The sequence below is a fragment of the Camelus dromedarius genome, chromosome 28 (genome assembly GCF_036321535.1).
Source record: "Camelus dromedarius isolate mCamDro1 chromosome 28, mCamDro1.pat, whole genome shotgun sequence".
Lineage (NCBI taxonomy): Eukaryota > Metazoa > Chordata > Mammalia > Artiodactyla > Camelidae > Camelus > Camelus dromedarius.
The window spans coordinates 2,979,013-2,991,102 of record NC_087463.1 but is presented as its reverse complement, the minus strand read 5'-3'; the positions used below and the strand labels follow the sequence as shown (position 1 = coordinate 2,991,102).

General features: G+C 34.1%; 1 non-coding gene across 1 annotated transcript; it reads left to right on the top strand.

Moving 5' to 3' along the window:
• Positions 1 to 572: 572 nt before the first annotated feature.
• TRNAV-GAC (transfer RNA valine (anticodon GAC)) lies at positions 573 to 646 on the top strand. The gene has a single exon. It is a non-coding gene; the product is annotated as a tRNA-Val (tRNA).
• Positions 647 to 12,090: the final 11,444 nt, after the last annotated feature.

The window sequence follows — 12,090 nt, the reverse complement described above, 5'->3', positions numbered from 1 at the left end:
CAAATTGAATTGCAAACTTTATTTCAAAGGTTCCTCATGATGACTAGAAGACTTTCTCTTTCTCTCTCCCCCTGCTATATATGTGTATGTGTGTAAATATATATATTATGTATATTATATATAATATATACTATATGTCAATACAACATGTATAATCATTCTCTCTATCCTGTTTTTTATACATTATGCACTTATCTTTACCACTTAACTCTGTTAATACATTTCAAGGTAACACGTATTTAGTGAGACCATTGACTTAGGTAAGAATATTATCATTTGTTCCCAGTCCTCCAAAATTATAACCTTTTTTCAAATAATTCATAAAATAAACATTTATAAACAAACCAAATACCATTAATTTTCTTATTAATATGTCACTCTCAAGGGAGAATAGATGAACCTTTGAAATACATCTAAAATATTGATACTGGTGCTTGAGTCCTACTCAAATTCTGAGTCACAATAGAGATGGACTGAGGTTTCTAGTTGTTTTGGATGTTTTAAAGTTGGAGGCTTCTTTTCTTTTCCTTATTGAGAAAACTGCTAGTAGCAAAAATGAATATGTGTTGGGAGGAGGATATAGCTCAAGTGGTAGAGTGCATGCCTGACATGCACAAGGTCCTGGGTTCAATCCCCAGTACCTCCTCCAAAATAAACAAACAAACAAGCCTAATTACCTCCCTCCCCCCACAAAAATAAAAAGAAGTAAAAAAAAAAAAAAGAATATGTGTTTATTTTGGAACTATTGTGAAAAAAAGTTAATGCAAATACCATGAATGGAGAGCCATGTGCTCATGTCTGTCAGGCCCCTGCTGGGTATTATATATGCACTATTTCATTTAAGTCTCAAAATTATCCTGAAAATTGATACTATCCCTCCATTGTTTGACATCCCTCAGCTAATATATAGACCACAGCTCCATGCCATTTCTGACTACAAAAGCTAGCCTCTTTCCACTAGGAGGGCCCAAATAACAATGATTTGTTATCATAATAGCATATCTGTCATCTAACTACAGAGAACTGAGCTTGTCTTTGCACATTTCCAATTTTCTTTTTGATTTAAGAAAATTAGAAATTTACAAAAGTTTGCTGTCTTCATGATACATATATTTTATAATTAAAGTATCTGATAAAGTCACTGAGCTAATATCAGTAATAGTCTCCAGGAGGTAATTTTAAATCACTGAGCAGACATGTGGTAATGTGCACCGTGCTCAGTCATCCCAGCTACACATGACTATATGCTACTCCTAAACTCCATAAATTCAAAAAGGAAACTCAAAGAGTCCATTTTTCACACAACACCCAGCCTTCCTTTGCATGAAAGCAAGAAGCTCTAGGGAACCTTATACATTAATACCCATATCAGTAAGGGAAATAAAAGTGATTTGGCTAGAAGCATACAAATTAGGGACATCTGAAAGATTCGTATTTCTGCCCTATTAACTGAAAAGCATCCAACTCATTTTCCTTCATACTGTGAATGAGAGTAACTGCAGTGGAGGCTATTCCTGTAGCTGTCACCAAATAACTTGTCTCATGGTGTAACCAAGAGATGGGACAGGATGTCATACCTCAAAATGAAATTAAAATAAAGATAGAATAAAAATATAAACAAAAGGATGCTTTTATCTACTATAAAATTTGAAATAGTTGAGTTTTATTCCCAGGCAGCTTTTAAATCAACCTGGTGAATTCTGAATTATTAGTGCCAGAAATAGTATTTGGCTTAAGTTTTCAATACCCTGACTTAATTCCTGCCAGATCTTTCTGTACTCATGCTGTAGAGTTGTGTATACTGGAACAGTAAGTGACAAGTGAGTGGGGCCTCTCCCTCCCCATCACTTTTTCTGGCCTGTGTAGCATTGCCATTAACTACATGAAACAAATTATAATAGTGAAACAGAAAGTATCCACTCTTTTGTTCAACCTATTTTCTTAGTTTCTTTAAGGTTTCTCTTTTGTGGTAATAATATTAAAAAAAGGAGTCACATATAAATTTATTTAAATAATTAAGTCAAGAGGTTTTCCATTTTAATGAAACAAAGCTCCCATAAATGAGACAGTCTAGTCACTTTTCAGTGTTTTTCTAATGTCACTAATTCCCCTGCGCTGTAATGGGGTTTTACATCATTGACATGCTCATGAGATTTTTATAACGTAAATCCATAGACATGATGTTAGAATGTCAAATGAAATAAGCTATCAAGTCTATGGAGATGTATATCAAAGATGCAAATATTTCTAACCTGTAGACGTTGCAATGTTAAGATGATGGCAAATAATACCAGGGGATTTCTGGGGATACTATTTTCTGGAGCAAAGACAGTGCAAAAAAAAAGGTCAGTACAGTTCTGTTGAGACACTGATCTGATTATCTGATTATAGAGGCTATAAATAAAAGAAAGATTGCTAATGTTTGTGTTCATTCAAGTTATTTTCTCTGTATTTGGGGAATTAATATTTTAATATACCCCATTGCAAAGCACTTAAGAGCATCTTGTATCTTAAAAGGAAAATTTCTGGTCTCATAAGAGTCCAAACCGAGAGGAAGGCAGGTTGTCCTGATTTTAATATCAAGAAGGCTATATTCTTTTACTCTATGCCCTTTTTCTGAGTCTGATTATTATCTACGAAAGCAATCATTAATGTTCTCTGCTTCCATGCTTAAATTTTGGGTGTGGTTCAACTTTGGCAAAAAATCTGAGTGTGACATGGTCAAATGTGTTCATAAAACTTCTGAAGTATGATTTTTAAAAATGATGCATGACCTTAATTGGATAAATGATGAAAGGGGGGAAAAGTGATTTAGTTAATTCTTTAACTAATTTATTGTCTTGAATTTAAGTGTATTTAAGATAATGCTACAAGGAGAATAATTTGACCCTACTGGGTAAAAGCAGTTATTTTGGGTGCCATTCATTTAAGTTTCTGCACAAGGATAGAGTCCAAAATAAAATATTGAAATTCATGATTTTGAATTATGTGAGCTATTCAATCTTTACTGCTGTAGCACCAGACATAAGGAGTAATTTCCAACCATGACATTAGTAGAGTGATAATGAAGTGGTTGAGAGATCCTGTTGTATAACACCACTTGAAGAAATAATCAAAATAATATCATAGCCCCTCAGGAGGAAGAGGGACTTATATACACAAACACATGTACTCAAAGTACTTTCAAGCATGTTTTATCTTCTTTTACCATAATATTCTTGTGATAGAGATAAGATCAAATATTACTCTTTTTTTTTTACATGGGAAGACAATGTCGTTCCTTCTGATAATGTATTTAAGTAGAATCATATAAAATTTGTATACTTATATCTAAAATATCCCAGTTTTTACTTATTTCAAAGTAGTTTGAATATGCACCTAAAATGAGACTACTTTTCTTGAATATTCTACTTCTCTCTTTATATTACATTTCTCCACACACCAAATTGGGATTAGGTCTAGTTTTTAAATACCCCTATTTAGTTTTATTTAAAAATAAAATTCCACTTCTGGAGGACTGACACTACCAACATCATGACTTACTATAAAGCTACAGTAACCAAGACAGTGTGATATTGGCAAAAGAATGGACAAATAGATTGATGGACAGAATAGGGAACCCAGAGATAGGCCCATATAAATATAATCAGTTGATCTTTGACAAAGGAGCAAAGGCAATGCCATAAAGCAAAGATAGTCTTTACAACAAATGGTACAGAAATGACTGGGCATTCACGTGCAAAAAATGAATACAGACACAGACACCTTTCACAAAAATTAACTCAGAATGAATCACAAACCTAAATGCAAAATTCAGAACTATAAACTCATAGAAGATAACATAGGAGAAAACCTAGATGACTTTCTGTATGACAATGACATTTTAGATCCAACAGCAAAGGCACAATTCATAAAAAAAGGATAATGTGGACTTCATTAAAATCAAAAACTTCTGCCATGTAAATTATAATATTAAGAGAATGAGAAGAAAAGCCACAGACTGAGAGAAAATATTTGCAAAAGACACATCTAATAAGGGACTGTTATCTCAAATACATAAAGAGCTCTTTAAACTCAACAGTAACAAACAACTTGATTAAAAACTGATCAAAGACCTTCACAGACACCTCATTAAAGATATTTGGACAACAAATAAGCACATGACAAAGTGTTCCACGTCACATGTCCTCGGGGAAATGGAAATTAAAATAACAGTGAGATACCACTACACACCTATCAGAAGGGCAAAAATCCGAAACACTGACAACACCAAATGCTGGCAAGGATGTGGAGCAATAAGAACTCTCCATTCATTGCTGGTGAGACTTAAAAAATGGCATAACCACTTTGGAAGGCAGTTTGGTAGTTTCTTAGAAAACAAAACATACTCAAAATGTGATTGAGCAATTGCACTGTGTATTAGTGTTCTAAAGTGAAAAATAACCAATAGAAGATAGATATAGATACAGACATAGACATATAAGGGGAAATTTATGATTGGAGTTGGCTAAAATGTTTTGAAGGCCAAGAAGATCCAAGAGCTACAGTCTGCAAGCTGGAGAATCAGGAAAACTGGTGGTGTAATTCCTCCCAAGTCCAAAGGCCTGAGAACCAGAACTCTGATGACTGATGGCAAGAGATGGGTGTTTCAGCTCCAGCAGAGAGAATTTACCCTTTCTTCACCTTTTTGATCTGTTCAGCCCCTCAAGAGATTATATGATGTCTCTGACATTGGTGAAAGGGATCTTCTTTCCTTAGTCTACAGATTCAAATGTTAATCTCCTCCAGAGACACCCTTACAGACCCATTCAGAAATAATGTTTTACTAGCTATCTGGACATCTTGTAACCCATTCAAGTTGACAGTTACAATTAATCATTATACACTCCTTGGTATTTACCCAAAAGAATTAAAAACTTTTGTCCACACAAAAAACTGTACATGGATTTTTATAGCAGTCTTATTCATAATTGCCAAAACTTGGAAGCAACCAAGCTGTCCTTCAGTTAGATGAATGGATAAATTGTGGTACACCTAGGCAATGGAATATTATTAAGTGTTAAAAAAAAAAAAGAGAGCTATCAAGCCATGAAAAGACATGGATGAAACTTAAATGTATATTACTGAGTGAAAGAAACCAATCTGAAAAGTTTATCTACTGTATGTTTGTAGCTGTATGACATTCTGAAACAGACAAAACTAAAGAGACAGTAAATAGTTTAGTGGCTGCTAGGGCTTAGGGGAGAGTGAGAGTTGAATAGGTCGAGCACAGGATTTTTAAGGCAGTGAAACTATTCCATATGATTCTATAATGATGGATTCATGTCATAATACATTTGTCCAAGCCCTTAGAATGTCCACTACTGAGGGCGAATGCCAATGTAAACTATGGACTTTGGATTATAATGATGTGTCAATATAAGTTCATCAACTGTAGTAACTGTACCACTTTGGTGGGGGCTGTTGATAATGGGAAAGGTTATGAATGATTGAATTAAAGGAGTGAATGGGAAATCTCTATACTTTCTGCTTAGTATTGCTCTGAACTTAAAACTGCTCTAAAAAATAAAGTCTGTTACTTAAAAATTTATATTTTTGGTAATTTGCCTGCGGTAAACTAGTACAGATTTGTTTTTTATTCAGTATTTATTTTCCAGATAATTTTATTTCTTATAATAATGCTCTTTAAAAAGAAGTTATAAGTGCTGTTTTATAGGTATGAAATCTAAGACTTGGAGATGATGAGTAAATTCCCAAAGTCAAATGGGCATAACTGAGAATATTCAAGGTATGAGTCTTGTGTGTGTTGGTCTCCAGAACCTGTGCCCTTCAAGGAGACTCATTGCTTCATCCATTCATCCAGCGATCCATCCAGTAAACATTTTTAGTGAGGAAAATATTTACTCAACCTTCCATTATTAATTGTGTTTTGTTCAGGGTATGAACAAACAATTCCTGGACTTTCTGTCTTCTTTCTACTGCTTGGCAAGCTGTGCCATATATTGTGGACTGGAATTAAGGATAAGAGAACTGATTATGTCTTCTGTAGAATTTTTATATTAAGGGTAAATAATGTCATTTGCAGCAACATGGATGGACCTGGAGATCGTCATTCTAAGTGAAGTAAGCCAGAAAGAGAAAGAAAAATACCATATGATACCACTTATATGTGGAATCTAAAAAAACCAAAAAACAAAAAAACAAGACAAATGAACTTACTTACAAAACAGAAACAGACTCACAGACGTAGAAAACCAGTGTATGGTTACCATACCAAGGGGGTGGGAAGGGATAAATTAGGAACTTGAGATTTGCAGATACTAATTAATATATATAAAATAGATAAGCATGATTATATGGTATAGCACAGGGATCTATATTAATTATCTTGTAGTAACACACGGTAAAAAAAATGAAAACAACTATATGTATTTTCATGTATGACTGAAGCATTGTGCTATACACTAGAAATTGACACAACATTGTAAATTGACTACACTTCCATAAAATATATATATATGAAAGTTAACCCATGTAAACCTACATAAATGCCGGTGGGTTGTTAGGCCTTGATACAGTATCATTTTTTTTTGAAACTGAGCTTCTTTATTTTTATTTTTTTAACATTTTTTATTGATTTATAATCATTTTACAATGTTGTGTCAAATTCCAGCGTAGTGCACAATTTTTCAGTTATACATGAACATATATATATTCAGTGTCACATTTTTTTCTCTGTGAGCTACCGTAAGATCTTGTATATATTTCCCTGTGCTATACAGTATAATATTGTTTATTCTACAATTTTGAAATCCCAGTCTATCTCTTCCCACCCCCCGCCCCCTTGGCAACCACAAGTTTGTATTCTATGTCTGTGAGTCTATTTCTGTTCTGTATTTATGCTTTGTTTGCTTGTTTGTTTGTTTTGTTTTAGATTCCACATAAGAGCGATCTCATATGGTATTTGTCTTTCTCTTTCTGGCTTACTTCACTTAGAATGACATTCTCCAGGAGCATCCACGTTGCTGCAAATGGCATTATGTTGTCAGTTTTTATGGCTGAATAGTATTCCATTCTATGAATATACCTCATCTTCTTTATCCAGTCATCTGTTGATGGACATTTAGGCTGTTTCCATGTCTTGGCTATTGTAAGTAGTGTTCCTATGATCATTGGGGTGCAGATGTCATTTTGAAGTAGGGTTCCTTCTGGATATATGCCCAGGAGTGGAATTCCTGGGTCATATGGTAAGTCTATTTTAGTCTTTTGAGGAATCTCCATACTGTTTTCCACAGTGGCTGCACCAAACTGCATTCCCACCAGCAGTGTAGGACGGTTCCCTTTTCTCCACATCCTCTCCAGCATTTGTCATTTGTGGACTTTTGAATCATGGCCATTCTGACTGGTGTGAGGAGATACCTCATTGTAGTTTTGATTTGCAATTCTCTGATAATTAGTGATATTGAGCATTCTTTCCTGTGCCTTTTGATCATTTATATGTCTTCCTTGGAGAATTGCTTGTTTAGGTCTTCTGCCCACTTTTGGATTGGATTTTTTTTTTCTTTCTTATTAAGTTGTATGAGCTGCTTATATATTCTGGAGATCAAGCCTTTGTTGGTTTCATTTGCAAAAATTTTCTCCCATTCCATAAGTTGTCTTTTTGTTTTACTTATGGTTTCCTTCACTGTGCAGAAGCTTGTAATTTTCATTAGGTCCCATTTGTTTATTCTTGCTTTTATTTCTATTGCTTGAGTGGACTGTTGTAGGAGAACATTTTTGAGATGTATGTCAGATAATGTATTGCCTATATTTTCTTTTAGAAGGTTTATTGTATCTTGTCTTATGTTTAAGTCTTTGATCCATTTTGAGTTTATTTTTGTGTATGGTGTAAGGGAGGGTTCTAGCTTCATTGCTTTGCATGCTGCTGTCCAGTTTTCCCAACACCATTTGCTGAAGAGACTGTCTTTATTCCATCGTATATTCTTGCCTCCTTTGTCAAAGATTAGTTGACCAAAAGTTTATGGGTTCATTTCTGGGCTCTCTATTCTGTTCCATTGGTCTATATGTCTGTTTTTGTACTAATACCATGCTGTCTTGATGACTGTAGCTCTACAGTATTGTCTGAAGTATGGGAGAGTTATTCCTCCACCCTCTTTCTTTTTCTTAAGTAATGCTCTGGCAATTCTAGGTCTTTGATGGTTCCATATAAATTTTATTATGATTTGTTCTAGTTCTGTGAAATATGTCCTGGGTAATTTGATAGGGATTGCATTAAATCTATAGGTTGCCTTGGGCAGTGTGACCATTTTAACAATATTGATTCTTCCAATCCAAGAGCATGGGATATCTTTCCATTTTTTAAAGTCTTCTTTAATTTCCTTCATCAACAGTTTGTAGTTTTCTGTGTATAATTCTTTCACCTCCTTGGTTAGATTTTTTCCTAGGTATTTTGTTACTTTGGGTGCTATTTTAAAGGGGATTGTTTCTTTACTTTCTTTTCCTGTTGATTCTTCATTAGTGTAAAGAAATGAAACTCAGGTTTGAATGTTAATCTTGTAACCTGCTACCTTGCTGAATTCTTTGATTATTTCTAGTAGTTTCTGTAGTTTTTTAAGGGTTTTCTATATATAGTATCATGTCATCTGCATATAGTGACACTTTTACGTTTTCTTTTCCAATTTGGATCCCTTTTATTTCTCTCTCTTGCCTGATTGCTGTGGCTAGGACTTCCAAGACTATGTTGAATAGGAGTGGCGATAGTGGGCATCCTTGTCTTGTCCCAGATTTTAGTGGGAAGCTTTTGAGTTTCTCACTGTTGAGTACTATGCTGGCTGTAGGTTTGTCATATATAGCTTTTATTATGTTGATATATGTTCCCTCTATGCCCACTTTGGTGAGAATTTGTATCATAAATGGGTGTTGAATTTTATCAAATGCTTTTTCTGCATCAATTGAGATGATCATGTGGTTTTTGTCCTTTCTCTTGTTGATGTGATGTATTACATTGATTGATTTGCATATGTTGAACCATCCTTGTGTCCCTGGGATGAACCCCACTTGGTCATGATGTATAATCTTCTTTATGTGTTGTTGGATTCTATTTGCTAATATTTTGGTAAGGATTTTGGCATCTATGTTCATCAGTGATATTGGCCCACAATTCTCTTTTTTGGTAGTGTCTTTGCCTGGTTTTGATGTCAGGGTGATGGTGGCTTCATAGAATGAGTTTGGAAGTATTCCCTTCTTTTCAATCTTCTGGAAGAGTTTGAGAAGGACTGGTATGAGTTCTTCTTTGTATGTTTGGTAGAATTCCCCAGTGAAGCTGTCCAGTCCTGGATTTTTATTTGTAGGGAGGTTTTTTATTGCTATTTCTATTTCATTTCTATTGATCGGTTTGTTCAAGTGGTCAGTTTTTTCTTGATTCAGTCTTGGTGGACAGTATGTTTCCAGAGACTTGTCCATCTCCTCTAGGTTATCCAGTTTGGTTCCATACAGTTTTTTCATAATATTCTCATATGATATTCTCTATTTCTATTTTATTTGTTGAAATTTCTCCATTTTCCTTTCTTATTTTGGTTTTTGTGCTCTCTCTTTTTTCTTCTTTGTGAGTTTGGCCAGAGTTTTGTTGATTTTATTTACTTTTTCAAAAACCAGCTTTTGGTTTGATTGATTTTTTCTGTGGTTTTTTAAATCTCTATATTATTTATTTCCTCCCTGATCTTTATAATTTCCTTCCTTCTGCTGCCTTTTGGGTTTTTTTGTTCTTCTTTTTCTATTTCTTTCAGCTGGTGGGTTAGATTGTTTATTTGGGATTATTAATCTTTTTTAAGGAAGGCCTGTATTGCTATAAATTTCCCTCTTAGCACTGCCTTTGCTGTGTCCCATAAATTTTATGTGGTTATGCTTTCATTTTCATTTGTCTCAGGGTATTTTTTAATTTCAACTTTGATTTGCTAATTGACCCATTGGTTTTTTAATAGCATATTGTTTAATCTCTATGCTTTCATTTTTTTCTCCTTTGTTTCTCTGTTGTTGATTTCTAATTTCATGGCATTGTAGTCAGTAAAGATGCTTGAGATAATTTCTATCTTAAAATTGTTGAGGTTGCAAAGGGTTCATTTAAAGAAAAAAGGTTGTTCATATACATAATTTTGCTTTGTATTAATCTACTTTTTGTTCTCCATAAATCCAAGTTAATAGGAGTAGTATTCAAAGTAGATGATTTTAACATTTATATAGAAATATTTTTATGGACATGATACATACTGCAACTGCTGCTGTTTTATGAGATGATGCTTTATAGGATTTCATGAGAGCTTAGTAGGAACAAAAAGCAAATATAAATGTAGAGTGTATATAGGAATTCTGTGTGCAAAGAATTGAGTGAAATTTTACAGTTATGTTTTGTTTATGTAAAGTCAAAACAAAACTAAAGGCTCTGCCTCATGACTCCATTAAAATTTTGAATTAGACGTTACCTTTTTGGAACTTTACTCAGGATTTTAAATGTCATAAACTGATCAAGTAACTATATATATATTTTATATTTGACAAAACATTATTTGCTGATATTGATGGTGTTTCTAATAATTAATTTTACTTTGTAGCTTCTGCAAAGTATTAGATCTTTCATATTTTTGAAATGATATATTTTATATGACTCTCTTACTTTTTTCTTTTTGAGAAAAATCAGTAACTATCTCATCACCCATTCATAACCCTAGTACTTATCTAATTATGACTTTTATAATAGTTGTTTTCAGGAAGTCCTACAAGTCAATCCTCCCATTGCTTTTGTTTCCTAGTGTCTAAACAGCCTCCTCCCTTTTCCTGAAAGCTTCCTGCTGTTGCTTCCAGACCTCTTACTAGGGTGGTCTTCAGACTCCCCTTCTCCAACTTGTCTGTTCCTTTTCCAAAGGAAATGCATTTTTTGTCAGCCTATTCTGGGAATGAGGCCCAGTGTAAAATCTAATATAGACCCCTTATTAGAAATTATTAATAATTTCACAAAGGTGGCAGTAGAAAATTAAGCCAAGTGTAGAGCCCTTCTAAGCACAGGAAACTGTGCACCACACATGTTATGGACTCATGAAACTGGCCTTAACCTTTTCTCTTGGTGGTTATGCCCCAGAACTTTGCTTCTTTTTTTGATGCATCCTTACCCTGACTGTATCTTCCTTTCCTGCACTCTGATTCCCTTTTTTCCCTCCCTGTAGTTGTGTAGCCCCAGAGTCTTGAGCTGCAGAGAATCTTACATGCCCTCTTCCTGTTTTCATAGAAAGAAGGCAAAAAAGAGCAAATATTTGGGAATTTTTTTTTGAAATAATTTTATCATCAAGAATTGCTCCGGATATTCTTGGTAATAAATCATATTTGAGAATTGAAGTTGTCTAAGAATTCTACTATGAAATATTGTATTTTGATTTAGTTTCCTTGGCTCAATATATGGTTAATTACTAAAGTACATATCTGTTCAAAGCTTGGATACATACTTGTAAAAATTAATTCATTTGACAACAGTGTCTATGCATGTGATGGCAGCAGTCCCCGAGACAACTGTTTAAAAAACAGAGTGTTAAAATATTAGCCCTTGTTATCATCATTAGAAGGGCAATGCCCTCCCTTAGACTTGGCACCATTTTAAGGGTTAAAGAGTTCTTAGCTGACCCTCCTCTTTCTGATCTGTGCCCTCATATCCTCTGGGAACCATCTTTTTCCTTATCTACTTTCTATCCTGGTTTGCTTTATGTGTTTCAGAAGTAACATTAATCTGATAACCCATTATATGGTCAGAAGGTACCAAATCATCTACTTTGTTTCTCCCATGAGATAAATGGCATTTTTTTTTAAGCTGACTGTGCAGATGATCAAATGACATCTAGTTTCTTGGCTCTGTCAAAGGGATACTTGCAATTGTGACAATTATGAATTTTGTACCAATTGAAAAGGAAGACTTGGTGACTAGTATTGGGGGATATGAGGAATATTTCTGAATAGTTTCCTCAAAGTAAAGTTGTGTATATACTTAGTTGGGCCATCACTTATTTGGCTCATAATTTATTCTTGGGCTTACTTTTTGTGACACTACTT